We start from the raw sequence: 27,790 nt of genomic DNA on the forward strand, positions 1-27,790 counted from the left end.
ACTGTCTGAAAGACCTAACAGCAATGATCAGAGTTACTACACTGGAGGAAAATCTCTCAAAGAAATCGGGTTTAGATAAAGTTGGCTATGATGACTAGGCATCTCCTATTGGTTTGTCTAGATTTTTTAAGTAAGCAGGTCTCATTGCATTAAATAAGTAATTTCACTATAAAATACGCTGGCCACTGTGAGGAACATAAAAGATACTCTGACACAGTTCCTACCGTGAGGAGGCATTAAGTGTAGGAGGACAATAGGAACACATGTGAAAAACTTAAAGGGTGGTGCAGAGCAATAAGCAATAAAGTGATGGATTAAAGTGTAGAACTCACTGCCTAAAGTTTTGGCAGTAAAAACGCACGAGTGCTCGAACAGTATTTTCTTCTGATGTTTTTGGATGGGTGTTTTTGTTTCATTTCTTAATGTATTTTTCAAGGGAAATTGTCTGATCTCATTTATCTAAATCCTTGGAGACATTTCCTATCCGCCTTCTCTCTTTTCCCTGGCAAAGAAGTTCAACGTGTAAAAGTGCAAACGTGTGAGCTGTGTGTTTCTGCTTAATCTGTTAACACTCAGCAGTTTTCTAAAGGCGATTGTAATCAGTCCTTTGGCAATCTCCTGCCATGAGGCCCGACTCTCTGCTAACATCATGAGTGCTCATCTCACATTCCTAAGGACATGGTCTCCAGAGGTCAAAGGAATGAAGGAATTTTTGAAGCAGGTCTCCTGTGAGGTCTCCCTGCAGCTGCAATCGACACGCAACACGCGAGGGGCGGGGCTCAGGAGCGCAGCCATCAACACTCAAGGTCCAGTCACACTTTCAGCAGAACTGGTGATCTCATGGGGTCCTCGCTCGGCACAAACATGTTTCGCCAAGTAACACTTTCAGGCCTTCATTCATGATCATTCTACGGTAGAAGGTGCAAAAACCTGGTTTGTATTGAAGACATTAGGAATACTCTCATCAGGCCGTATAGACAACAGATTTCCATGCTGAAGAGCACAAGAAATGGAAGAGCTAATCCCATTCCCTTGGGACATCAGCTTGAGGTTATCTTGTCATGATCCGAGTCTTTACATAGTTGCCCTTCCCTAAATCCATAGCGCCAATTTTTTTTAAAGTTTCACGAGCTGAGTGGACACCAAAGCGAAGAGCCTTGCTTCCGGCATTTAATGCAGCAATGCCTGTTAGCACAGACATGCCTGGATGCTTTTGTTTTAAAAACGACCCAGTTTAACCTCTCACAGGAATGAAATCACCCAGAACAGAAGATGAGGTTTTCTGAAATTCACTATTTCTAAAACAGTAGTTTAACAAGGCTCACCATAATTATCCTTTGTATTTATTTCAATTTTCCATAGCATGATGTCTGCAACAGAAAACAAAAGCTGTCTACCATACCAAATGATCCCATTTTCCACTAAATCACCCTAAAGCAGGCATATTTGGGTCAAGCACCTATGAAGGATGCTACCTAAAAGGTAAACGTCTTCATAAAATGTAGACTGACTTATGTTACCTGAAGTAATATGTTACACACTCAGCACTCCGAGTACCGCAAAACAATTACACCTAACTGATGAGAGCCAACCAACCAAGACACCACCAGCTCTCAAAAGAAAAAAAAAAGAATCTCAAATACAAGAAAAAAGGAAAAGAAAATCAGTCTGTGGGTAAGAAAATCTAATTCGATTTCCACATCAAAATTCAAGTTCCTTCTGCAGCAGGCCTGATTTTGCAAAGGGCTACCTACTATTGTTTATCATATAATTCTTCAAAATAAAAAGCATACAAATTTTAATGATATTTAATTTAAAAATAAATATATGGCACTAAACCTCTTTTCAGATGAACTAAAAGGAGAGTCACAAAGTCAAACCAATAGCTGAGAATCAGACTTTTCAAAGGATTAAGAATTGCTGCTTCACACAAACACTTACAAGGTACACGCCGCAAGTTTGCTCTTGAGATTATAATCAACATGTCTGAGAACCACCTTATCCATCCTAAAGTGAAAAGGCTCTCTATACACTCCAGTTTTCAGCTATTCTTCATCCTTAAACATTCAATTTTGCATGAAACATGGTTTCCAAGGTATCGGCACTGGTGAAGCCACTATAATATTTTAAATCTGGAAATTTGCTGGCCAGCATTCTAATTATAGAAGCTAAAAATATTCAGTGTGTAAATTTTAGGGCATCATCCACACGGTGAAGAGCACTGAAATCATCTTCAAGGGTTCTCCAGGGCCTGTGTGTGTCATCTGGGGGCATAAACTTGATAGGAGCTATAGAGCGAAATGGGTGATCTCAAACTGCTGCCCATTAGACTCAATTTTTCAAGCTGATGTTTAATAAACTCTGTTCCCAACACAGCTTTAGCAATAAAAACTAAAAGTCCTAGAGAAAAAATGTAAAACATAGTTTGAATCACTCAGAGTAACAGCTCAAGAAAGATACTTAAATGTGTTGTTCATTCATTCAGCCAACAAACATTTATTAATATATCAGGAAATGTTCTCAGTACTGGCACAATTCAACTCAAGAATAAGGAATGTTGTAGAAAACAAGAATAACTAACATATATGTATGGCCACTTACAAGTCTGAACAAGGTTTCATAAATATCATCTCATCTGTCTCTCATAATACCTCCATGAATTAGGTTTTACAATCATTTTAATAATGAAAGAAGAGAGACACGGTGATTTTTTTCAAGTCCCCAAATCAACTAACTAGCAAGTAAAAGACCTGGCTCTTCAACCTACACCTTTCAAACGCATATCTCCATCTGTACTGGACAATACCACGTGACAAGATGCTCTGCTTTTATGTTAAGCACTGAGGACAAGTTCTGCATGTTTGTGAGTCTTGCGTTAAAGCTGGCGTTTTTTAAGGACAGGGTTTCACAGATCCAGACTCTGGTGTTTACAAACTTAAAATGTTTCTAATCTCTTCACTCATTTATTTTACTTACTAAACGGAAGCATTGGTGAATGAGTTTGCCTGGTTAGCTGAGTTTTCTAAACAAATAAGAGAAGTTTACTTCTCAGGTATTAAAATCTTTCTTACTTGGGATAACATACTGGACAAAAACTCCATGAGAAAAAAAAACCTAAACAAGTACTTCACAAAATACTATAGCAATAAACATACAAAAGAACAAAACGTACTCCAGGAAATGCACATTAAAACCACAATGCAATAACACTGTACATCCACCAGAATGGCTAAAGCAAAAAAGATAGATAATACCAGCTATTTGAAAGGATATGGAGTAGCCAAACAACTTACAACACACACACAAACAAAATTCCCACATTTACCAAAACATATACAAAAGATGTTCAGAGCAGCGCTATCCACAATAGCTAAAAACTGGAAACAACCCAAATGTCCATCAAGAACAAAATGGATGAGGGGCTGCCCCATAGCGTAGTGGTTAAGTTTGGTGTGCTCCATTTTGGCAGCCCAGGTTCATGGGTTCGGATCCTGGGTGCAGACCTACACCACTCGTCAGCCATGCTGTGGTGGTGACCCATATATAAACTGGAGAAAGATTGGCACAGATGTTAGCTCAGGGTGAGTCTTCCTCAAGCAAAAAAGAGGAAGATTAGCAACATAAGTTAGCTCAGGGCTAATCTTCCTCAGTAAAAAAAAAAAAAAAAGAAGAAGAAGGATGAATTGTGACATTTTCAGAAAGTGGAACTCTAGAGAGCAGGGAGAATAAACAAACTGTTGCTCCACACAAAACATGAACGAATTTCACAAACATAACACTGACCAAAAGAACTCAGACACAAAGACACACAGGGTGTATCATGGTAGAAAGTTCAATAATAAGTGGAAGTAACTTCTAGTCTCGGAAGTCAGGAGAGAAGTTACCTTTGGAGGTAAGTAACGACTTGGGAGGAGGAAAAAGGAAGCTTCTGGATGCTGACAATGGTCTCAGTCTTAGTCTTGGTGCTGGTTACATGGATGTGTTCACTTGGGTAAATCACCAAGCTGTTTACTTATGATTCAATGACATGCATACTTTTCTATATCCTTTATATTTCAATAAAAGCTTCAATAGAAAGTTACTAAAAGAGTAGATCTTAAAACCTGTCATCACAAGGAAAAAACTGTAATTATGTGTGGTGACGGATGTTAAGTAGACTTACTATGGTGATCATTTCACAATATATACAAATAACAAATCATTACGTTGTACGTCTGAAACTAATATAATGTAACATGTCATTTATATCTCAATTAAAAAAATGAGCTCATATATGAAAGTTACCAGCTGTCATTAGTATTTCAAAATGGAAAATTGGAATTTAAAGACATTTGGGAAAACAATTGTTGACCATTTCTATATTTGTGCTATAACAAACACCCCCAAACTCCCTAAGAAAATGGTTCTCCCTCACTTGCGTGTCAGCAAGACTTAAGAATGGATGGGGTAGCATGGTTATTAGCAGTTAAGAAAAATAAACTAATTGTCCTTTTAAAAAAACTTAGATAGAAAGGAGGAAACGAGAGAGAGAAAGGAGGGAAGGAGAAAGGGAGGAGGGAAAAGGGAATGCAATGAAGTGATGCGGTCACAGTCCGTCCACACAGTCCTCAACCACTCAGCTTGCTTTAATTCTCACATCTGCTCCTAGTACTCTGTCTACCCCTTCCTTTCCTACCATGCTGTTCTCAGGCACTTTTAACGTTATCCATGTAGCTGCCAATATCAGGCCATTTTTATCTTCTAATTTGTAGTTCACTGTTTGCTATGGGATTAGAAATTTCATAATCAGTCATGTTAGAACTGTATGTGATGGAAAATAAACAGATTCTGAGTAAAGTGAATCCTCTTTAATGTATGTCTTCTATTTTGCCTGCTCAGAGGCTTTTTTTGCTGGAGAATATGCCAACTAGAGGAGCTCCAAATAGATGGAAGTTGTTCCTGGGCTTTATCAGCGAAAACTCGATTTCCAGGCGAAAGCTAGAATTCACTAACACAGAATTCCAGGTCCCACAAGGTTACTTATTTGCAAATAGTATAAAGGAGAATATCAGTCAGTGAATATATTTACAAAAAAGAGAAGAAACTGTTAACTTCTTATCCAAGACATTAGGAAGAACTTTTCTGATTGTGTCACTCATAGAACACTATATCCGTTTTAAAGACAATACATTCCTTTCTCATTCTGTATTTTTATTGATTCTGATTTTACAAGTCCCCCAAAAAGTATCCTACTAGTTTTATTTTAAATTTTTTTAAGTTTTCTAATACAGAAATTCAATTTAAAGTGAGGATGCCTTTTTTCTACACAATAATCCACCAAGTGAAAAAACAAACTCCTGAAATATCAGTTGGTGGTGATTTTTTTCCTTTAACATCCTAATTTCATGCAACTTCTTTCTGTATTCATTCTCCACAAAAAACAAAAGTTAGCTCTCAAGATCGGAGATAAAATTGGTGCACACACACTGAAAATTCTTCTCTTGCCAAACGCCCCCTGGCACTGCGGGACCCAGAATTAACTTGAGACAAATGGGTGCTGCTGCTGAGCAGAATTACCAATAGGGAATGGAAACCATCACTTTAAACCAGGATAAATTTTTATCTGCTCTATTATCTTCAGCTGTGACTAAAGCAACATTCATTTAAATGATGACATTCAATAAACAGGTATTGAAAAATGTTTCAATAAACCTTTCAAAGCTAAAACACTCATTCCTACCTCCACCAACCATTTATAACTTAGTTTATGAAAAACATACAAAGTTTTCTGTGTCTTAGTTTCCCCTCTTTTTTCTTTTCTTTTTTTTTTTTTTTTTGGTGAGGAAGACTTGCTCTGAGCTAACATCCGTTGCCAATCTTCCTCTTTTTCCACTTGAGGAAGATTAGCCCTGAGCTAACATCTGTGCCAGTCTTCTTCTATTTTGTATGTGGGTCATGCCACACATGGCTTGATGAGTGGTGTAGGTCCTCACCTGGATCTGAACCTGGGCAGAAGCAAGCTTTCCAGACTTAACCTCTAGGCCATGGGCAGGTCCCCTTCCTCCTCTTTCCAATGAGCATAATAATCCCTTACATCTACTTAATTTGCAGAGAAGAACAATGTGATGTTTTGGCTTAAGACAACACCTACAGATGTACATGGTTTCACCATTACTATTTCCACCACTATCTTTTTCAAACACAACTTAATTCAGAGGCAAGTAAGACCTTATCATTAAGGAATAAAATTATGAACATCATGAAGAAGATTGGAAGAAAAAGTTTTCTTTCTTCTTTCCACAGCAGGTAAATGAATCCATCACCATTCATAGGTGGCTGTCCTTTTGATGCCTCCTTTGAAATGCCATCGCACTGCTGAGACTAGAGAAACGCAATAAAAGTCATTGCCACAAAATCATTATGACAGTCATAAATATGGCTTTAGGTAAAATAAAATCAGCCACCTCTACAAACAAGTAGTATTTGTGTGTGCGTGTGTGTGTGTGTGAACATACAGCAGACAGAAGAACTGAGTAAAAGGGTAGGTTAGAAGAATCCATCTCGGCCACTGGAGAGAGAACTAAGGGCGTGCACTGCAGGGGATAGAAAATACCATCTTCATGTTAGAAGGAAACCAGCATATTTTCTATTTTGTGACACAAACATATCAAATGTTTAGATATTGGAAGAAAAGCAAAATGTATTCCGAATACAACTTAGCCCTGACCTTGTATGAAAGAAACACTATTCTTCTCTTCTCTTAAAATTCCTGCATTAGGCAAAAAAAATCCTGAAAGTAGCAAGATCTAGTTTTGTAAACTCTCACTGGCATCCTGGATGTTCCTAAACTACCCATCTTGCTAAATGACTCCCCCCAAACACATAAATTTCATAAATCGCCAGTTGGCCTCAGAAACTGAGCCAACAGCGAGAACTGAGATATGTGTTCTGCTTATAGCTTCCTGTGTCCCATCAAATCATGTGCCCTGATTCCTTCCAGTCAGCAATCAAGGGAAAACCACTACGAAACTCTCATCCTTAGATTTTTCTCTTCTCGGATTGTTCCCCCTGCTCCCAATCTTAATATCTATCAACTCCAGCCTTGGATTTCCTTCATGTTACCGAAAATGAACACAAAGAAACCCCAAGAAACAAGGAGATGATGTGTCCTGCCACACTTAAGTAGCAGTGAAATCTCTCAGGACTTTCTCCCCTAACAACAGTCGTCGTCGTGGACTGCAGCGCCCTCAGACGCAGGCAGAGAAACCTGATCATCTATCTACATGATTCACCAGCTAACGTGCGTTTCCTTTCCTTTAGCGTGGGGGTGGGAGGGATAAAATGGGGTATCTTATGCGAGCCAGAGCCATTCTATCTCTCTTGTTATCAGAACAAGGGATCAGAACCTCAAAATGGTACTTGCCAGAGTTCAGTGAAAAACGGAGTTACCACCAGGCTGTGCTGGGAGATGTCCCAAAGATTACCCGATTTCTATCACATTTTTTCTCTAAATACGATTCCCTGTATTCCTTTCACACATTATTATAAACCCCAAATGGCTTCTAATGATTTAAAAGACTAAAATAATAACACTAGTATTCAAACATTTAAAGTTATTTTATGTGGACAAAATGAACTTAAAAAGATCCATCACTATAAACTGAGAGAACATTCTGGCAATCTCATTGGCTGAAGTGCCTTATATATGTTAGTCAGTCTCCAGAATGACCAGAAACATTAAATGATACTGAAAACCTCGTTTTGCAAACAATCTCGTACAAAATACTGAGGGTTTCTTGGTTTTCTGTTTTCTCAAAGGTAGCCATGCCTGGAACTATCAAACTATCCCATCTTAACCCTCCCACCCTCACTCATAAATGTCCTATGTTGCAACAGCTCAGAAGAGTACTACTTTCCCCTCTCTGTGCATATCTACCGGAGTTTTTGTGCCATCTTACCAAAGACTCTGGGATAAGGTTAAAACATCAACTTCAAGACTTAATAAAAAGCGAAGAGAATCCTATCCCTACATTTAACTTTAAAATGAAAGTAAAAGTTTTTTCTCAGTTATTAAAGCTAGAGAAATATAAGCAGACATGCTTCCTTTGAATGAAGTTATACCAATAACCTCGATCTAAGTGCAATAATGACCATGAATATTATTTAAGTGCTAACGTGATAAGAAGGAGAGTTCTTAGAAACCTTTTCAGAAGACATTGCGCTGGCTATGAGATACTGAATACTGTTCTAACTGCAGGGAAGAATCTATTCAAACCAAAATGAAGAAAATGAACCCTAATGAGCAATGCACACTTTAATTTAACGCAGATAATATTCTAACTTCAAGTCCCAGATCCAAGGAAAAAACAGAAATATGGTACAATGCAGTGTCTCCTAGGATAGAACTGTTCCAGGATTTGAGACAATGTGTGTTTCCAGTGTTCATGACTTCCCATTAAAAGCAACTTTCTCCAGCACTCCGGTGAAATGGGAAAAGAAATGAGGAGGGCCAACCAAAGTGGTTAACTGCTCTTCAATGTCAAGATTAAAAAGAGCTTGCTGTGGGCAATTATGCTGAGAAGGTAAGGCCTTGAGGAGGAAGGAGGGATGGAAAAAACAGTTTTACAAGGAACTGAGAAAAAAAAAAAGCTTTACGATGGTAGAACAGAGGTAGAATGGCTTCCTTCTCCATCTTTCACAAGTTCCGAGTCTTTTTTCTTCTTCTTCTTTCGTTCTTTAAGAACTTTTTTCCTGTGGTGCTTGCTGCACTTTGCTGATGTAGTTGCCAACTCCTGCCTTCCTTTGGTGACTGTTATTAACCGACTGGCAAAGGCTGGGTAAAAGGCACTTAAGAAAAAAGAAGTCCTCTCTCCTTGCCAAGACGCACATGCTGCCCAGTACCTGAGACGAGCTCCGCTGTCGCTGGCCAAGAAAAATCCCAGTTCAACCTCTGCCTCCCGCTTCCAAATCCATTGCAAATAATTGTGTGTGCCACTTGCAGAGAATGTGCCTGACTCACCCCCCGCTTTCGGCGTGCCAGGGAGAGATGTGACTGCTCTGTCTCGGAGCAGGCAGTGAAGTGGGGGCCGCAGTCTCGGTGGCACCGAGAGTCCCCCAAGTCTCCCCTGCTGGTGGGTTTGGGGATGTCTGCCCCTCAAGCAGGTGCCCAGCCACACTGGGACCACCCAGGCTCAGAGGAACACACGTGTCACTGCGCCGGAGCCCAGCCCGCCGCGGACACTGACCCCACAGTCCAGGCTACAACGCCCGGTTACGCGCAGGGGGCTTGACTGTGGGGGACAAACGGGACCACCCGAACTCCTCCTCTAAGAGCTAAGAAGGAAAAAGAACTACTTTTCTGCGGTAACAGCCTCCACACTGCCGGCGCCCAGCCCAGGGGATGCCTGGCCCGCAGCTGACCTCTCTCTCCCTCCCCCGAGCGCGCCGAGGCCGCCTGCGCGCCCTCCGGGACCGGCCCCGGGCCCGCCGCCGCCGCGAGCCCGAGGACTCGGCCGACCCTCCCTGCCGCCGCCCGGCCGGGCGCTCACCTCCTGGGGTCCGGCTTCCGTCGCTCCTCCAGTTTGGCGGCGGAGTGTGGGGCTGCAGCGGCCACTGCCGCCGCCGCCGCCGCCGCCACCGAAGTGCTGCCCGGCGCGCCGCCGGGGTTGGAGGCTGGGGGCCCGCGGGATCCCCGGAGGCGCGGGCGCTGGGCGCGGCGGGGCCGAGCCGCGGGAAGTTGGCGGCGCGACGCGCGGAGCGAGCGGGACGCGAGCCACCCGCGCCCAAGTAGTCACAACTTTGCCGCCTGGGTGGGTGCGCGCTCTGGAGTGGAGGGAGGCGAGCGGGCCAGGGCGCTGGCGCGGGAGGGTCTTCGGAGCAGGCAGGGCTGGAACCTGCACGGCCCGCGAGGAAGGGGGAGAAGGTGGCGCGGGGGGAGATGTCTACACGGCCCGCGTGGTGCGGGGCGAGTGTGTGTGTGAGAGCGCGGGCGTCTACTCTACTTTGCCTTCTGCAGCTCCTGCATATTTATGGAGATCTCCGATGTTTCTGCCAGTAACTAACACTGCAGCAGTGCCGCCCGGCCCGGGCGCCCCTCGGGAGCGAGCTGGGGGACGGGGAACCGGGGAAGGCGGCCGTGACGGAGGCTGTGACACGAGCGCCAGCCCGCGATCCATATTTAAAGCTGCGAGTGGCCTCGGCCAGCCCCCTGCCCTGCCCTCGCTCGCGCCCGCCCGGCCCCCACCGCTCCCGGCCGCCGCTTGGCGTCAGCCTCCCGGGCATCCGCGGCGGCGGGGAGGGGCCTCGGCCGCACCGCCTCCGCCAGGGGCTCAGGCGCAGCGCGCAGCGCCCTCCTAGAGCTGGCCCAGACCCGGCTCCTGCCCGGCCGCCTTCGCCTCCCTGGGTTCCTTCCCTCTCACGCCCGGAGCGGGCTGCTGGGTCCAGCTTCTGTCCTATTCACGAGAGTTCCCCGCTAGGGAGAGCCTGTTCTCGCAGGCAGAGCTGAAGTTGCTCGCGTTTCCCAGCTCCAGGTCACTCTTGACGCTACTTTCTAAAACTTGAGGCGTGTAGGTAGAGAGGGTGCTGCCAAGCGTACAGTATTGTCATGGCTCACCTTTAGCAAAGGATGTCTGGAGAGAGCACGGTTCTCAGCCGTGTCCTTCGCTTAAGTCACTGGTGGCTTCTGTCTTCCTCGAGCAGTTTGGGGAACATCTTGAGCCATCCAAGGGAGTTTCTTGAGCACAAAGTGATTATTTATATTTACTCTGCTCCTAAGGCTAATTAAGGAGGTTTAAGTGCCCTTTGCCAAGCAAATAATACTGATAGTATATCAACGACCTAGCCCCATTATGATCAGTTAAGTAAACCATTAAGACATGAACAGACCGTCAGCGCAGACGGCATCTGATGCTGAGTCCTGCTGGAGAGCAACCGCTTAATTTTTGAGCTGCATGGTATACGAGGCAAGCATATGTGTATTCCCTATTAATACATATTTATATATATATATAATATATATATGTGTGGAAGCCAGTGACCAAACTGCATTTTTGACAGTAGCCACCAGAACACATAAAGCCCAAGAGAAATAATTTCACATACTGACTACCTGCTCCTGGTTCCAAATCTTTCTTGAGTACTAAGCTATAACCAGTAAGACCTACAGGAAAAAAATTTCCAGAGGGAAATAATTTGGAGACAAAGGCTTTTCTTTCCAGTATTTAAAACTGGAAGCGATCCATTGTACCTCACCAGTGTTTGGGAAGCAGGTGTAAGCTTGTATCTTAAAAAAAAAAAAAAAGCTGATATATTTAAAATCCTTAGTTAATGTTCAGAAGGCCCTAGGAACCACCAGAAGCTGTCTAATGTCTGAAATTAAAATGTGCTAATGCCATGGGTCTGGCCATTGTTACATCTGGCCACATGTTCATATGTTCACACATTCTACTTGACCCACTGCTGTGACATGGGAAATTCAAAACAGAGGGATTTTTAAAAATTTTAGCCTAGATCTTTTGACTATATAGGTATATTTTTAGACTAATGTTAAAATTGACTTTCAGTCCCTGAGCACAAGTCAGCAAGAATCAGCAACCCCAAAGGAAGTTCACACGCAAAGGGAAGCCACTTTTGTGTTAAGAATTTGCCACTGCTGTTTAGCAGTTTTTCACACCGTGGATTATGTATTTCAACATAGCTGGCAATTTCTCATTATAATAGTGAGCTAGCCATTAGTGGTCAGTGTTGGTGAATGTATGAGAAAGGAACAGTCCAAGAAACTTCTGTTTGCCAAAACTCGGCTGCAAAACCTGTTACACTGTTCTTCACACACACCAAATAGGTAAGCCCTGGAGGCATTTCACTATCAAGATTGGCAGAATTTTCCCCTAAAAGGGGTATAAGTTGGCCTGTGGAGCGGGAGGCAGGGAGGGGATTAGCGCACTAGCGGGTGAGGTTTTGTGTGTGCCTTAAATTAATGAGAAAAAGAGTTTTCTTTGGCAAAGAGCCAATAGCCTCTGTTATCATTCTCATTACCTGATGTTTGCTATCCCACAATTAAAAGAGCATGTTCCATTTCCTTTCCTATTGATTATTATCCAGTAATTGAGATGCATGTGTTTTTCCTTTGAAAGGTCATTGATTAACTTTGCTTGTCAACTCTGCATGTGGTCACCTTTGCTTTATTGCTGTTCTTGGTGAGGAATATGAATCCTGAGATCTTTCTTTCACCTATCCTAAAACTTGAGTTATGTCCCTTGATTCTCATGAGCCCAAAGAAAGATTTATTTGTTCTTTTTGTCTCGGGGTTCACACAGCTTGGTGACAAGAAGAATGAACAGAAAAAATTAATGGAATTAGAAAAACAGTATAAGTAATCTTTACTGATAATGATTTATTTATTTTTTTAATCAATAACTCTCTGTGCTAAATGACCTTCTAGAGTACCCACTCAGTACTTAGCTTATCAATCAAGTTTCTTTCATATCATCCAAGGTCCTAACAGGCGCCTAAGGAAAACAGAAAAATGAAAGAACCTTCGTTTCAATGACAAGCACCATCTAGTGGCAGCAGGTGATGAAACCTCCAGATGACAAAAATATCTCCAATAAGAATGAAGATGAAAGTTTTGGAATTGGCAATCCAGGCATTCCTGGTCTTGTATAAGCATGGCACTCTAATCCTAAAACAAGAAGTTTGTATTTAGTAAAATAATGCAACTAATAGGCCATGTGCTGATTATTCAAAGTAAGTAGGGTGCACATCCGACCCACAGATAGGATTGTTACCATAAAGAGTTTTCTCAATCTTTGTGTGACTTTAAATAGTCACACCTCTGCATAAAGACCTCTGTATTTTGCACTTAAAGACCTATGTACTTAAGTTTCCTCAAACATAAAATAAGGAGAGAGATGGCTTGTCACTAGATAATATCTATAAAGCATTTTGTTCAACAGATAGCAGAACCCATAAATATAACTATTATATTTGGGGTATTTTATTGGAAAAGAAAAAAGAGAGATATCATTGAACGTTTATCCTGGAGTTATACAAAATTATAACATTCGTACTCATCTCACTGGGGAGCCTAAACAAAAAGGTGGTAGTAGATAGGTTATATCCTGTCACTACAACCTTGAAAGAATGGTCAGAAATGTTTCTTAATATCGGGTCCTTTGTAAGTCCAGGGCTCATCGGTGGAAGTTTGACAAACATTTTGCCATACAGGATAGAGATTTTCTTTGTGCTGATATTTGTTTTGACTTGCAGTTATTTTGTTATTAAACAATATTGCAACAGAATGATCATTAAAGTTGCCACTCCATAATCAATTTAGTCAGCCCTTCATGATGTATGAGAAAGGAAAGAGGAAATTACTTTTTCTGCTCATCCTGGGACAAGCATGGGATGAAGCTGAAGATAGACATAGAGAGAGAGAGAGAGAAATGACTTAAAGACCTCAGTCTTGTCTCACTTAGACTCCAGAAAGTTCATATTCACTCTGACAAATTCAGCCATTGTAGATTATAATGTATATTTATAGTCTATATTCCTTCCTTCAAATCTCAGGTTTAAAAATAACTGTAGCCCCTTTTCATGAGGAGAGAAGAAAGGTGAACACAGTTCTTGCAAGCTGTCAGCATGGCATGAGCGAGGGAAAATAATTTCTTTGGTTAAACATGTGACATAAGTTGCTTCACAGCTTAAACTACTAAATTCTCAACCATATCAAACAGCCATTTTTAAAACACATATCTCAGGTCAAATATTAGGAGAGTTTCTAACTTCTAAAAACAGGAGCCTTTCTCTGTTCATGTTGAGGAAGGCAAGTTATTCAACCTGTCTGGGCCTCAGTTCCCTCAGCAACAAAATCAAAGGGCTTAAGATAATTACAAAGCAAACAATAATTCTAATAGGATACCAGGATATTTTCCTCTAATAAAATTTGAACAATGCATTTGTGATAGAGAAATATGCAAATCTTTCAGAAATGGTGTTGACACACGTATTATAATTACTCTGTTTAATATCCCTTAGGCCAGAGTTTCAGGCTCTTCCTCCTACAGGAATTCTCCCATGGATCAGCACGACACACGACACAGGCCTCTCTGTTTGGAAATGAAGAGGAAAAATTAAATCAAGCTACTAAGCCACTAAGACCTATGCCCCTTGATTAAAAAGATCGGTCTGGTTTTAGTTAAGACAGAGAATTACGTCAGACTTCTCTGCCAGAACCGACTTCCAGGGCCCTTGGACTCTGCTAATCAGGGTGTGTGTTTGTGTGTGTGTGTGTGTATGACCACACCAGCCACCTCCCAGACACAGAAAGGTGCTTGTTCCTTTGTATCCCACTGGTCTCCCCGCCTCCTGGTGGGTGAATAAGCCTAGATGGCCAGCTGCTCTAAAGTTGCTCTCCCTTTTCTCCTGTGGACCGCGTCACGTGGACACAGCTGTTCCAGTGCGTGGAGACAGGTTTTCTACAGATTAACCAACCACTGGCTCAAACTGGGCAATGACCATTCGTGTCCCACTGGTCTGCTCCCCAGACCAGGCCTGGAAACCGTAGCACCTCGGTCTTGTTGCAAGTATCAAAAATGATTGACACTTCAAGTGCACATCCGCCAGACTGATTTCTTTACAGGAAACACTGCAAGATTAAAGTCTGAATATTAAAAGTTGTCTCCTTTTCCCCCCTATCTTGAGGGAAGCAACATTCTGAGGAAATTTGTCCTTTATGGCTTTTCAATATCCCACTGCTGACCAAAGGATGCTCAGTTGTACACAGAACATGAAACAGGATTGGGTCACCCATTCAGTCCACAAATACTTATTAGGAACCTACTTACTATGTGTTAAGGACTCTTCTAGGTGATGGGTTCCTAGAACAAGTAGACAGAGTTCTTGCCTCATGGAGTTTACAAGTACACAAATAAGTGGACACGATAATTTCCATTCTCTTGGAAGGCAAAATGCTATGAAGTGGTGAATGCTCTGAAAAGGGTGCGTAATCATCCCAGTTTACAGTTCCTGTTTAGCCAGTTATCTCTGTGCCATGACAACAGCACTCCCTTTCACTCTCAAAAGAGAGATGGGTGAGAAATTACAGCATTACCCTAACTCTAGAAGAAATAAAACGCAATGAGAGGGTGAGGGAGAGCTGCCTTCAAGGGTGTCTTAGGGAAAGCCCATCTGCCCTGGGGTGTCTGAGCACACAGATCTGAATGACAAGACGAATAAATAGGAAAACTTGTAACGGCAACTTGACGGGACAAACGCATCCGACATGGTGCTTTACACACAGTAGGAACTCAGTAATTACTTATAGAATGACTGATTGCATCCACTCTTTTGGGAACATTAAAAATAGAGAGTCTTACTCAACCAGAATATATTTCTATCAAGACAGATTCAGGCTCCACAAATTCCTGAAGACATCACTCTTCTTAAACAACAACTTTTAGAATACATCTATATTTATTTGCACGTGCATAAAACATCTCTGGAAGAATACATAAGCAACAAATAGCACTATTTGCCTCCAGGGAGGGGACTAGGTGACTGTAGGGTGAACATGAGAGGACAACTTTTCACTGTATCCTTTGTACTTTTTTGAATTTTGAGCCATGTGGATAGATTTGAATTAAATTTGAATTAAAATATGTAAATAATTCCATTTACCATAGACCTATTTTTCCATACAACTATATATAGTTGTATATTATATATTATAATATATAATTAACAGAAACCCTTCAGCTGGACAGGAGATTAGTATCCTTTCCAACTATGAAACAGTGGCCACTGCAATGCCAATGGCAGGGCTGGAACGTCTGAGCCCTTTCATAGTTATTGGACGCTGTTCAGTGCTGACAGTGTTTGCTCACTGCCCACCTGGGCTCTATATAAACCACTGTTGTGGGACAAAAAGATCTTCAAAAGTATATTGCTGCTTTTCTTGCACCTGGGCAAATAAAAACAGAGTACAAAATTTTAAAATAACATTTTATCAGGCATCTTGCTGTACCTTTGATTTTAGCTGTTTGGTTTTCAAAAATGAAAATCTGTTGCCTTTTCCATTATAAATGTAATACACTTTCATTATAAAACAGTTGACAACAGAGAGAAATAGATGGAATGACAGTGAGAAATATTCTCTTTCAGAGAAGACTGCTAATATTTTGGCATGTTTCCTTCTTTGCATAATTTAAATTTGTGGTTTACAGTTGATTGATCATATTGTATTTTTAAAAAACGGTGAGGCTAATTATGAGTAAAGACAATCTCTTTTAAAAGGCACAAAACACAAGTTTTAAGAGAGATGGCTAGCAAAAGCAGATGTGAATTTGGCACCATCTTTCTAAACCAAGTTGATGGCTGTTGTGCTCTTATCTCAGCACAATTTTAGAATTTCTCTTTATGAAAATTCATATGGAATAAGCTCTCAAGTGACAGATTCTGCTATCTCGCACTGAAAATATTGATAGCCCCGCTAACAAGAACAACAACAATAATAATAATAGCCAACATCTATGTAGTTGTTACCATGTTCCAGGGACTGTTCTAATTACTTAACATAAATTAACTCATTTAATATTCATAATAAAACTATTATTAGTAGTGATATCACTCCCATTAGAAAAAAAAATATGAATACCAGAACTCCATACATTTTCATACACGTCAGCCGTTTCAGGTTTCCTCCAAATTTGAAGAAGTTTGGAGGTGAGGATTGGTTTTTCTCTGTGAACTTAAACATGTGATCCAGAAGAGTTAGCTAACTGTCTGGGAAATCCACACAGTCTAACACCGGAATTACGTCTACTGCCCCAATTTCAACCGAACCTAACAGAGCGCCTATACACTAATGTCAACACCTGCATAGACTTCTGAGAACTCAGTTACCCAAAACCAGAATTTCTGAAAGTCGAAGACACTATCCTTTGGTTTTATTTTCTTTTTTAACATGGCTATTTAAAATGAGATTGTCAGTGGTGTTTTCTTTTAACTTCAACCACGTGTATATGCTTTCTCTCCACAATCGTCCCTACGGGGCACACACAGACATACAACATAGATGTTTTTGGAAGCCATCAGTAACTTCTCATGAACAGCAGCACCATGGTATTTGCTTGTACTGTTCCTCCTCGACTTTTTTATTTTTCACATTGAATTAAGTGTGGAAAGGAAATCTTTTTCTTGGTGTTCTGATAATGTTACTGTTGTTTTGGTATTTAGGCCCTGGGTCTGGTACTAGCAATCTTCATCCCTAAGTTAAGTTTTAAGACTTTTGTCTATGTTTGCCAAAAATTAACAGTTTATCCAGAATTACACAGAAATAGGTGACAACTTTCCTTCAGCAATTCTTAAGTGCTTAAACTTAAAGGCTAGTACTTAGCAAAAATTTGTGAGAAAATACCTGTGTTAGCATATGGAATGGTAAGTCAGAAACTGGAAGAGAGGGGTGCTTTCCAAATTATTGAAAGGTGAATTCCTCTCCTCTCAATTTTCCATTTGAGGATGTTGGCAACTTTGATCCAGAAAAGTAACCCCAAATCACTTTTCGGTGCTCACATTTCTTCATAGGTTTCGTGATGCCTCAGAAGCAATAGCCCGGCATCCTAGTCCAAGGAAGGCATTAAAATGAACCCTAAAGAGGAAGAAAGAATGAAGCAAATGGAACAAAGTAGAAGAAAGAGTGCTAGACAGCTCTCTGCCCTCCAGCCAGTGGCCCTCAAATTCTATGACTGCTTCTTTGATTAAATTAAAATATAATAAGTATTGAGTACTTATTTAACACTTTGTCTATCCTGGCAAGAGTAAAAGACATTCCATTTAGAGAAACAATTATTCAAAAGTTTCTGCTGACGCTGTAGTTACAATTTGGAATAAAGAGCAGAGTAATCAAGTAGATGGAGGTGATTCTTCAGAGAATACAGAAGAAAGTATTACATACTAGGTACAGTGGTGCTGTCCTAACAAACCGCTTTCACATTCTTGCTTTATCAAAGACCACCAAGCAAGGCAAATGGAAGCATCCAGTGTAATGTTAAAAGATTTTAATCAAATAAATTCAGTGCTGCATTCAATAATAGTTACCATTTGTCAAGAACTTCCTAATCCTCCTGGAAACCTTGTATGATAGCATAAAAATTATCCCTATTTTACAGTTAAGGAAATAGAGGCCCAGAAATGTCAAGTGACCGACCTCAAGTCATACAAGTACCAAAGTTCTAGAGCCAGGGTCCTGAAACTAGGCCTAAGCCCTGCTCTTTCCACTACATCTTGTTTCCTCAGTCTACCCCCAGGAGATATGTGGAGACAGGTGAGATTACACAGTCCCTTGGTCTTTGGTGGAAAAAAGGAGTTTAGGCTCCTTAGCTCCACACTCCTTCCTCCTCACACCCACCCATTTTCAGTCTAAACCTCAAACGAAGCAGGTTAATCTTCCTAAGGCACTGTATTGATTAAGCTCCATCTCGCCCTAAAAAAAAAAATTCAAAGTTCTTCATCCATGATGGAATGAAGTCCCAGTTATTTAGCGTGTAGTTAGCGGCCTTTCACAACCTAGTTTCAACCAGCTCTATTTGCTCCTCATCCCATACACAGCTTGATGATCCGTACAACTCAGACTTCTCACCGTTTCCTAAACATGCATTTTGTTTTCCTGGTCCTGGTTACTTGTTCATGCCAATTTATTTACCAGGAATACCTTTCTTTCCTCCACTTCCCTTTCCACCTATTGAAAGCCTTTTTATTATTTATTTTATTTATTTATTTTTTACTGAGATAACATTGCTTTATAACACTGTCTACGTTTCAGGTGTACAACTTTATAAATCGACATCTGTATATACTATAGCAAAAGTCTAGTTTTCATCCATCACCATAAATTGACCTCCTTTACCCATTCACCCTTTTATTTTTCAACATCCAACTAAATTCATAGATCGTCTCGGATTAGTTCAGCACAAAAGACCTCTTCCTCCTCTATACTGATAGCATTTAGATTGTGCCATTTACATGTCACTTAAATGACCTCAATGTAATGAGGCTGTTGGCAGATGTTCCTCATTTCCCCCACAAAACTGTAGGCTCTGTGAAAGTAAGAAATGTGTCTTACACGTTTTTACATTCTTCTTCTCCTCTATTGCAGTCCCACTCATGCAGTAGGCTCTCACCAAAAACTGAATGAATAAGTGAAAGAATGAATAAATGAAGCTTAGGTTTAGTTAACGACAATTACAATTTCAAATATAGTAAGATCCCCCTTAAAAGGTCAGATTGAACCCAAAAAGTACTTGTAAGTTTTTACTTTTCTGTGGCTATTAATGTAAAAATCATCTTTTACATTCAGCCATGGGCTTTAGTAAAATATAGATAAGTTTTCATGAGAAGTTAGACTTAAACATATGACTTCTTGTTTTAAACAATCTTTTATTTATTCATTCAAAAAAAATATGTACGGAATACCTATTATTCACAAGATCCAGCAAAGTACTGAAGAAACAGGGGTGAGCAAGACAGACAAGGCCACTGTCTTCCGGGAGCTTAAATTCTGGTTGGTAAGAGAGGCAATAAACAAGTAAATAAATATATAGAATAATAAGTTCTACTATGGAAATTAATAGGATGATAAAGGACAGAGTAATGAGATGGAATACTTTAGATTGGCTGGTCAAGGAAGGCTTGAGGAGATAACAGCTGACTTTAAATGAGCCAGCCACACAGAAAGCTGTGGGGAAAGCACTCCAGGCAGAGAAAACAACAGGTCCAAAAACTCTTGGGAGTTGAGGAGCAAAAGGAGGCTGGGTGAGGGTGGAGCACAACAGCCAAGGAGAGAGTGGTATGAGATTAGGTTTGGAGAAGAAGGCAGGAGCCAGATCTTGCAGCGTTTTGTAGGTCCAAGAAGGCGTTAAAATCGTATTCTAAGGACAATCAGAAGCTACTAAAGAGTTATAAACAAGGGAATGAAATCATTAAATTTAGGATTTGGGAAGTTCTTTCTTACTACTAAATGGAGAACAGATTGGAGAGGAACTGATGGCTTACATTTGGGGGACAGCACTGAAGATGGAGAGAAGGGGATGACTTTGAGAGGCATTTTAGAGGTAGAACTGCGTGGATTTGACAGTTTAGATGTAAGAGTTGAAAGAACAGGAAAAATAAAGGATGACTCCTAAGTTTTGGCTAGGAAATGGTGCTATTTTCTAAGATGGAGGCACCTGATGGGGATCAAATTTGGAGAAGACAAAAAGCACTGTTTTGATTTGGGAGGAAGACAAAGACACTGTTTTGAACATAATAGGTTTGAGATGCCTTTTAGACATCCAGTTCTAACAACCAACATTGCAAAAGATGTTAACATTTCACAGAACACTTACATTTTCTCAGTTGTGACTCACTTTTTCTTTGGCCAGTGTGGCAGTTTGCATCTCCCAAAAGGATCTCAGCAACATCCTGCTACATCCTCTGCTCCGAAGTGACCTTGCACTGCCTATAAAGAGGTGGGCTCTAATTCCTTTCTCCCTGAATCTGGATGAGCTTTGACCAATAGAACACAGCGGAAGAAAGGCCGTATGGCTTCCAAGGCTGGGTCATAAAAGATGATGCAGCTAGCACTTTGTTTGCTGGAACAGTCATGCTTGGAGCCTTGTGCTGCCATGTAAGAAATCCAATTGTCTTAAGGTTGCCATGCTTGGATCCAAGCCAAGCCACTTGGAGTGGCCACATGGAGAAGCCACCTGTAGGCAGTCCAGTTGGCAGTTCTACTCTCCAGGTCTTCCCAACACAGGCACCAGTCGTAAGTGAAGGGTCCTCCAGATGATTCCAGCCCCCAGCACTCAAATCTTCTCACCTGAGATCCTAGACACCATGAAGCAGAGACAGGCCATCTTGCTGTGCCCTGTCCTGACTCACAGAATTCGTGAGCATAATAAAATGATTATTGTTTGCTACTAAATGTTGGGGTAGTTCGTTAAGCAGCAATAGTAACCAGATCAACCAGTTAATCAAAGATTTGGGGAATAAGTACATTTAAACTATAATCCTATCAATACGCTGCCTGTACAGTTCAACACTACATTCCAGGGGAGCCTGCAATCCCGAAACAAGATTCTTAAACCCAACATCTGTCATTTTACTTACCTAAATGAAGGCTGAGTAACTGTATTAGTGGGAACTGTGGGACAGACAAGGAATCTGTAATTCAGACATAAATTTGGCACTTAATTCTTCTTGATAGTATTAAGTTTGATAGTAAAGCATATTCAAGTTTGATAAAAGCTAGAGTCAAAAGAAGCCACATTTTTTTTTTATTAATGTTATGATAGATTACAACCTTGTGAGATTTCAGTTGTACATTTTTGTTAGTCATGTTGTGGGTACACCACTTCCCCCTTTGTGCCCTCCCCCCACCCCCCCTTTTCCCTGGTAACCACCGATCAGATCTCCTTATCAATATACTAACTTCCACCTATGAGTGGAGTCATATAGAGTTCGTCTTTCTCTGACTGGCTTATTTCGCTTAACATAATACCCTCAAGGTCCATCCACATTGCTGTGAATGGGCCAATTTTGTCTTTTTTTATGGCTGAGTAGTATTCCATTGTGTATATATACCACATCTTCTTTATCCAATCATCAGTTTCTGGGCATGTAGGTTGGTTCCACGTCTTGGCTATTGTAAATAATGCTGCGATGAACATAGGGGTGCAAGGGACTCTTGAGATTTCTGATATCAGGTTCTTAGGATAGATACCCAGTAATGGGATGGCTGGGTCATAGGGTATTTCTATTTTTAACTTTTTGAGAAATCTCCATACTGTTTTCCATAGTGGCTGTACCAGTTTGCATTTCCACCAACAGTGTATGAGGGTTCCTTTTTCTCCACAACCTCTCCAACATTTGTTGCTCTTGGTTTTGGATGTTTTTGCCAATCTAACGGGTGTAAGGTGATATCTTAGTGTAGTTTTGATTTGCATTTCCCTGATGATTAGCGATGATGAACATCTTTTCATGTGTCTATTGGCCATATTCATATCTTCTTTTGAGAAATGTCTGTTCATGTCCTCTGCCCATTTTTTGATCGGGTTGTTTGTTTTTTTGTTGTTAAGCAGTGTGAGTTCTTTGTATATTATGGAGATTAACCCTTTGTCGGATAAGTGGCTTGTAAATATTTTTTCCCAATTAGTGAGCTATTTTTTGGTTTCAATCCTGTTTTCCCTTGCCTTGAAGAAGCTCTTCAGTCTGATGAAGTCCCATTTGTTTATTCTTTCTATTGTTTCCCTCAACTGAGGAGTTATAGTGTCTGAAAAGATTCTTTTGAAACTGATGTCAAAGAGTGTACTGCCTATATTCTCTTCCAAAAGACTTATTGTCTCAGGCCTAATCTTTAGGTCTTTGATCCATTTTGAGTTTATTTTGGTGTGTGGTGAAAAAGAATGGTCAATTTTCAATCTTTTGCATGTGGCTGTCCAGTTTTCCCAGCACCATTTGTCGAAGAGACTTTCTTTTCTCCATTGTAGGCCCTCTGCTCCTTTGTCAAAGATTAGCTGTCCATAGATGTGTGGTTTTATCTCTGGGCTTTCAATTCTGTTCCATTGATCTGTGGACCTGTTTTTGTACCAGTACCATGCTGTTTTGATCACTGTAGCTTTGTAGTATGTTTTGAAATCGGGGATTGTGATTCCGCCGGCTTTGTTTTTCTTGCTCAGGATTGCTTTAGCAATTCGCGGTCTTTTGTTGCCCCATGTGAATTTTAGGATTGTTTGTTCAATTTCTGTGAAGAATGTTCTTGGGATTCTGATTGGGATAGCATTGAATCTGTAGATTGCTTTAGGTAGTATGGACATTTTAACTATGTTTATTCTTCCAATCCATGTGCATGGAATGTCTTTCCATCTCTTTATGACATTGTCAATTTCTTTCAAGAAAGTCTTGTAGTTTTCATTGTATAGATCCTTCACTTCCTTGGTTAAGTTTATCTCAAGGTATTTTATCCTTTTCGTTGCGATTGTGAATGGGATTGAGTTCTTGAGTTCTTTTTCTGTTAGTTCATTGTTAGTGTATAGAAATGCTACTGATTTATGCACGTTAATTTTATACCCTGCTGCTTTGCTGTAGTTGTTGATTATTTATAATAGTTTTTCTATGGATTCTTTGGGGTTTTCTATATATAAGATCATGTCGTCTGCAAACAGTGAGAGTTTTACTTCTTCGTTACCTATTTGGATTCCTTTTATTTCTTTTTCCTGCCGAATTGCTCTGGCCAGCACCTCCAGTACTATGTTGAATAGGAGTGGTGAAAGTGGGCACCCTTGTCTTGTTCCTGTCCTCAGAGGGATGGCTTTCAGTTTTTGTCCATTGAGTATGATGTTGGCTGTGGGTCTGTCATATATGGCCTTTATTATGTTGAGGTACTTTCCTTCTATACCCATTTTATTGAGGGTTTTTATCATAAATGGGTGTTGGATCTTGTCGAATGCTTTCTCTGCATCTATTGAGATGATCATGTGGTTTTTGTTTTTCATTTTGTTGATGTAGTGTATCACGTTGATTGACTTGCGGATGTTGAACCATCCCTGTGTCCCTGGTATAAATCCCACTTGATCATGGTGTAAAAAGAAGCCACATTTTAAAGCCCTGATACGCATTTCAGATCTTGTGATTTCTTTTACATTCCATAAGCAGTTTTCTTGCAGATATCTCTAAGTTCACATGAGTGGAGCTACAAATAGAATAGACTACTTATGAATAAAATTCCTAGGTATGACAGATGTTAGGGAATTGGAACATAAAGTTGTTTTGTTTTCAGAAACAATCCTCTATATTTTTTCTTTTCTTAACACTCAATATTTTTTCTTCACCTCTCTTTCAAGAAATGTGAAATAGGAGAATTTGACCTTGGATATTAGGTTATTTCTCTAAAAACAATACCTTGATTTGAAAACTATGTTAACACAATGTACTAAATTTTGAAACTAAATTGTTTTCTTAGGAACTAGTACCTGCTATCCTATGAGTGAATAAAGTCAATTTGTTTTGCCTCTACAATGATCAGAAATATGACTGATTACCCTTCATAGGAGTGACTTTAGCAAGTGCTAACAATAACTTACATCCCCCAACAGAGCAGTTGTTTTAGCCACAGCCTCCTGGCTCTGATAACTGTTGGTCTTTGATCATATTTTACTCCTCACTGAGCCAATAAGTTTTGATTACCCTTGCAGCTTCATAATCAGTATGAGGCTTTCAGTCTTTTCTCAGCAAAGTAAATTCAACTCAAGACTCTTGACTCTACTGCTGCCCTCACTATTATGCCCTATGGATAATATCAAAACTGGTGCCCTATTTGGAGTGTTAAGATTCTGGAAGCCGCTTAAAAACAGTAACTACATGTGTGCTTACATTTTTTTTTTTTCATTTCTTTCCAAAGAGATAAGCTAACATACTCAGTATTTAGAAGCTTCGAATGTCCTGACTGCCATATGGAAATTTTTACTTTGGGACGTGTGGGGTCATGTCATTTTTTAAATGGTGTACTATAACAACTGTAACAAAAATATTTTTTTGTTCTCTGAAGAGTTTAAATTTAGGGACTTCTTGTATTTCATGATGTATACTCAATAAGAAATAGGATAAGAAATTAGGTTAAACAGGGGTCACCAAACTTTTTCTGTCAAGAGTCAGATGGCAAATATTTTTGGCTGCCAGCCACATATTCTGTCTCAACTACTCAACTCTGCCATTGTTGTGAGAAAGCAGCTGAAGACAATATGCAAATGAGTGCGTATGGCCAGATTTGGCCACAGAGAGCCTCACTTTGCCAACCCCTGGTTGAAACTAAAGGTAGATTACATTAATAAAATATATTGGAATGCAATTGTGTTTATTTATGAAAAAATTTAACTTTCAAGCCTTCTTAGTATGTCTTTATACCTCTGTTTCGTTTGTTGTAGTCTATCCCATGCCTCCTCGCTCAAGCAACCTCGCCTGTTGCAGCCGACTGAGATAAGTTAATTATCTTATTACACTAATGATTGGAATGCTACTAAACTACTCTGGGACACCACTGCAGAAAGAAACAGACCAAAAGACTATATCTAGTATTTTAGAGTTGGAGGGAGGTGTGAAAATACTAGCTCAGATGTTTAGCGATGCATTCTCTTACCTTTCGTAGATACGTCTAAATTAAAACTGATGACGGATGTGGCTGCCGTGGGGTACACTCCTCAGAGGCGCTATTATCACACACGATGAAGTGAACACTCCCATTGCACTTAAACTAGACAACATAATAAAACTGGAATGACAAAAATAAGGCCCACACCCTAACCCTTCTCGTTAGTAAGCAAAAGTGAAGGAAAATAGTAGATTAAAAGATTAACTTTAGAAGGTATTTAATGGCCTGCCTACTCCTATGACCAAATGATGCATCTGATATGATCAACCTGGGCTGAAATTTTTATTTTCTTCCCAGTTTGTCTTACCAAGCACTTTCTAAAGTCATCTCCCTTCTACCTATATGATTCTGATTTCTAGCTCCCTGAGCCCCTAATTTCTGGCAAAGACTGAATCATTACTGGTAAGGAACCATAGTATAATTTTAGGAACATTGTTTTAGTGAAAAATAAAGTTACCAAAAGCAGTATACAACAAAATCAGGAGCAACAGAGTAGGTAAAAAAGTAAAAGGAATTGAAATATCAAATAAATATGTTTGATGAGTGCTCGCGGGTCTTGTCTTCCTAATCTTACATAAGGGAATTTTGACCATATATGGTAGCCTTAAAGAATTATTTTCCTTTTCCACTTATCTTTCCAAGTTTTAATACACCTTGATCCAAAATCAAGCACAATTGTAAAATGTTCTTTTATAATATAATCGTTAGTTCTCTCCTGAGCTAATCCATTAAGCCACTTTCCCCTGTGCTCTACATTCATTAGTGATTTCATACGCACTCTCATGAACTATGACTCCATTTAAAAGATAAGGACAAGGGATCAGGGCAATGTCAGCAGGAACAGAACTCAGGTGTTCTGCTGCATAGCCTTGTACTGAGACCAGTAAAAACTGGAATTGTCTGATTAGCAATCATGCACTTGCCTGAGCATAGTGGTATCGAACGGGATATAACTGTCCTATTCCTTATAGGAGGACCTGCCTGTGAAGACTACACTTTGTAACAAGAGTGAAACAGAAAAGAGCATGAACTTTGGAGTCAGACCACTCTGGGTTTGAAGTTTGGTTCTCCTGTTTATTCTCTGAGTAACCTCTTATTATGGTGGTGGTGGGCTGTCAGTGCTGGTGATAGAAGTGGGGGTATTACTAGTAACCATGCAAAGAAAAGACGCAATTATAGTGCCAAAATAATTTTAAGTAACCATCTCAGTCCATCAAACATATTGAATAGCTTAATCTATATTTTATCTTCCATAGAGTGAGCAAGAATATTACCTCTTCAAAGTGATGTTGATTGAATTAACGTCACTGCTTGGCATGGAAATAAGCACTGGAATAGTCTTCATTATTGAATTCATCCCCTTATTTCCCATGGAACTGCAAACCTCATTGTAATTCTACATCCAATTAGTAGATAGGAGTGGGAGTATGGTCAGAATTAGAGAAAAGAGGGACAGATCCATTTCTATACCTTTCTTAAACTCTGAGAACAGAATTACATAGTCTATAAGGGAGACATTATTCTTTCCCATTTTATCATGTTGTCTTTTCTTCATCTCTTAAAAAGCCTTAATAACGTTATCCCAACACACAATGTTAAACCTAAAGTCTATAATTGTCTTTTATCACCTGCCACGCTCCTACTCTGTTTTGCTTATTATTCTAAACTTGGTTTTTTGTTCATTCAACAATTTATGGAGTTAATGTGCCAAATACTATGCTTAGTAGTGGGAATAAACAACAGTTCACAAGACAGAATACAGTTCCTGTTTTCATGAAGCTTACTGCAGTGTTCTTATGGAAGATAAACATTAAATAGGTAGACAAGTAGGCAATTTATTAATTACAAATAAGGTTAGACAACAGTTGTCGTTGAAAGAGAATAGATGGAGATCTGCCCTACGGAAGTCTGGTGAGCTATCACCTCTACCCCTAATGGATGGAAACTGGAGACATCTTTCCTATCTCCACATTCCCTGCCACTGACATCATCCCCTCAGTAAAACCCAACAATGGGATATGGATGGTGATGCTTGGGTGGGGCAATAAATGTTCTTGTAGAGTAAGTTAATAAAATAATCGTATTGCCACATGATACCTTTCCTCACTCTACAACACTGTACTTGCCTTTAGGGAAATCACACAAATTGTTTATTTAATGCACACTGAGAGGCTTATTTGCTTTGTGGATAAGAGCTCAAGGTGATGTCTCTATCAGAACCCTATAGTTCATTCATGTTCTCATCTTTGTAAGGAAAAGAAAGTCAGGTTGGAAACATCAAAGTCTCTCCTCCTTCTGCCCGTTGATCGACACATCCCACTTCAGTCATAGAACCCTAATCAATACTGTGGAAATATGGTTTCTTTACAATTTTATGCATTCTTAAGATTTTTATATTTGTCTGGAAGGTAAATACTTATCATTGAAAGTACCCTACTTCTCTAAAATATAGATCTTCCTTCAGTGTTAATCAAAGTTTCATCTTTAACATCTAACCAGTATATGAAAGGAGCATGTGCCAGCAAGGATAAATTAGTGGAAAGCCTATTTTTTTTTTAATTATATGGATTTTTTTCTTTTGATTCTTAAAATGTGGTAAAAAGAAATATTCCTAGTCACAAACACTGTGTTGCT

General features: G+C 40.1%; 1 protein-coding gene and 1 long non-coding RNA gene across 6 annotated transcripts in view; both read right to left on the minus strand.

Annotated features, from left to right (window-relative positions):
• SLC4A4 (solute carrier family 4 member 4) overlaps positions 1-27,790 on the minus strand; it is a 396,171-nt gene that overhangs the window by 307,648 nt on the left and 60,733 nt on the right. For 3 of the 5 annotated variants that reach the window (XM_070263714.1, XM_070263716.1, XM_023637994.2), the window contains exon 1: positions 9,528-9,660. The exons of 1 other annotated variant lie outside the window; for it this stretch is intronic. The gene's annotated coding sequence lies outside the window, so the exon portion shown is untranslated. Of the gene's footprint in view, positions 1-9,527; positions 10,132-27,790 lie in introns of those variants that run through there. One more of the 5 variants, XM_070263715.1, reaches the window with a different exon arrangement.
• LOC138923642 (uncharacterized) lies at positions 12,351-19,210 on the minus strand. The gene is made up of 3 exons (XR_011437553.1): positions 19,097-19,210; positions 17,393-17,623; positions 12,351-14,084 (listed from the first exon to the last, which is right to left on the minus strand). It is a non-coding gene; the product is annotated as an uncharacterized lncRNA (long non-coding RNA).

This window comes from Equus caballus, chromosome 3, assembly GCF_041296265.1.
Source record: "Equus caballus isolate H_3958 breed thoroughbred chromosome 3, TB-T2T, whole genome shotgun sequence".
Classification (NCBI taxonomy): Eukaryota; Metazoa; Chordata; class Mammalia; order Perissodactyla; family Equidae; genus Equus; species Equus caballus.